This window comes from Miscanthus floridulus, unplaced genomic scaffold (assembly GCF_019320115.1).
Source record: "Miscanthus floridulus cultivar M001 unplaced genomic scaffold, ASM1932011v1 fs_335_1_2, whole genome shotgun sequence".
In the NCBI taxonomy this organism is placed as follows: Eukaryota; Viridiplantae; Streptophyta; class Magnoliopsida; order Poales; family Poaceae; genus Miscanthus; species Miscanthus floridulus.
Window position 1 is genome coordinate 15,288 of NW_027096601.1, and position 2,508 is coordinate 17,795.

Consider the following 2,508-nt stretch of genomic DNA (forward strand, 5'->3'; position numbering starts at 1 on the left):
GAAAGACACATGAAGATGCGAGTGCTCATCTCCAACACTTCTTGGAGATTTGCAGCACTTTCACCATCAAAGGAGTCACCAGAGACGCCATATTACTTCGCCTTTCCCATTCTCACTTTTGTGGAAGGCGAAGTAATGGTTCTACGCCAACAAATATAGAAATACTACATGGGAAAACTGCTCCACTGCCTTTCTAGCAAAGTTCTTTCTCACGGGCAAAACCAATGCTCTACGTGCAAGAATTTCAAGTTTTCAGCAGCAACATGATGAATCTGTCCCTGAGGCATGGGAACGCTTTCAAGACTACATATCAGAATGTCCTTGTCATGGGATAGAGGATTAGCTACTCATGTAGATTTTCTACCACGGGTTGACAAACAACACCGGTGAGAATATGGATGCCGCAACTGGAGGTGCATTTTTATCACTCACGATCACACATGCAACAACTCTCGTAGAGAAGATGGCCTCCAACCAAGGTTAGAATGAAGAACGTCTTCAAACCCGCAAGAGAGGTGGAGGTATGCATCAACTCAAGGAGGTAGACATGTTATTTGCCAAGATGGATCTGCTAATGAAGAAGCTCGAAGACCGAGCCAATGAAAAGTAAGAAGTCATGCACATTCATGATTCTCGCATGACGTGTGAAGTATGTGGAAATGGTTCACACAAATTGGGAGAGAGGAGCAATTGGGAGAGGCATGGAATCAAATAGGTATGGACGAAATGAATGGCAGAGCACAACAGAAAAGAGTCACTAAAATTTCAGGTAAAAGGTACCGGAGAAATTAATTTTATTTTAAACCATTTAAATTTATAAATGAGCATCACCTGGTAATTCAGATCAACTTGCTATTCTTAATTGGCACCTTTGCAGTACTCTTAACTAATGCAGTTGCATGTGGGAGACATAACATTGCAGAATCAGTTTGTTAGAAACTGCGAGCACTATGCATAGATGTATTTAAAGAAAATATATGTAACTTTGTTTTTTCAACCACTCCTGTGTGAAAAGCATTCTGATGCTTCCTTGGAGCCTACAAACTTAGGAACGACCAATTAGTTTTAAGGGAAGGTCTGAACTGTAAGAGAAGCACTTTGCATTCTCAATGTACCTTGATACAATTTGGGTAAAATATTGTGAGTCTAATAATTCAATTTATGTTACTCAAATTTTTAAATTCTGGAGAACTGAGAAAGCAAGGGAAAATTATATGTGGTTCTAATTAAATGAATGTTTATGTAGACTTTTTATGTAAGTTTCAATCGGGCCATATTATCTTATCAATTACTATTTTCATGTGCACATCTTTTTTCATAGAGATTAATCAGACATAGGTATCTATAATGGTAGCACATTTTTTTTAAAATTTTTTTTGCCATTGTGATCTCAGCTTCTTAAATTCTTAATCAGACATAGTGCTGTTTTCCCTCTCTTTTTTTCACTATATCTATTAACTGAAACATGCAGCTACAAACCTTCAAGCGGCATCTCCAGGTGAGTTCTTCCTCCTCTCTGTATTTCCAATTCAGTTGGTTTGTGCTAAGCAGTAGGCCAGCAGTGCAACTCATGTTCTGTGCCCCTTCACATATTCAGGAAACAGTGGACATAAGAACCTGCGAGCAATCGGTAGCAATGGCTCAATTAAACCCTTTTAATTGTCAGTGCCTATTGAATTGCATTATCTTTGGTTTATCCATTAGGATGCACCTGCTGCATACAATTGTATTTCCTGACAATATTAGGATGCATCTATTGCACTTTATCATCTATGGTTTAGCCATTCTTGGTTCTGTGTATGCGTTTATTTCAGATGGAGTACCTATTTAGACATTCTCGTATTGGTAAAGAACAAGGTAGAAAACATGTACTCCTTTTCACTTTTAGACTACATATGCTTCCTATATAATGGATACAGTCAATTTAGACTACACATGTACTCCTTTTTCACTCTTTTTCTTTGGAGGTAGACATGCACACAATTATAGTTTTAACCATTCATAGAATGGATACAGTCAATTATCAATGGAATTATCATTGCTCTCCTTTTTAATTAATTTTTATTAACCAGATAGTGCTGTTTATTTATCTTAGGCTGCATTTGTATTCATGGGAACATACAATCTTTATTAATTATTATGATTTAGTGTGAGCTGGGCATAGTTTTCTCATCTTCTACAAGAATTTGTGCTAGAGCAAGTAAAGAGTGAGTTGGTCTATAAGATAATATACTGATATATGAACTTGAGATGAAACAGGAGGTGTCATTCATATCGCTTTTAGTTGCAGGACGAGGGTATTGCGGCACATGGTGGCGGAGCTGTGCCGATATGAGGACCAATGGATACGTGCGCATCGGTGACCTGCTCAAACTCTCCATACCTTCGCAATCCCACACTGTTGGAGGATGATGGCAAGCTGTTGATCCAGGCAAACCAGGGGCACACAGTAAGAGTATGTTCTCTGCCCGAAATTTACTCATATTCACTTTTTCCTTTTAACTTTGC

The 2,508-nt window shown here is 38.3% G+C and overlaps 1 non-coding gene across 1 annotated transcript; it reads right to left on the reverse strand.

The window, feature by feature from the left end:
- Positions 1-224: 224 nt before the first annotated feature.
- Positions 225-333, reverse strand: LOC136531380 (small nucleolar RNA R71). Its single transcript, XR_010778018.1, has one exon. It is a non-coding gene; the product is annotated as a small nucleolar RNA R71 (small nucleolar RNA).
- Positions 334-2,508: the final 2,175 nt, after the last annotated feature.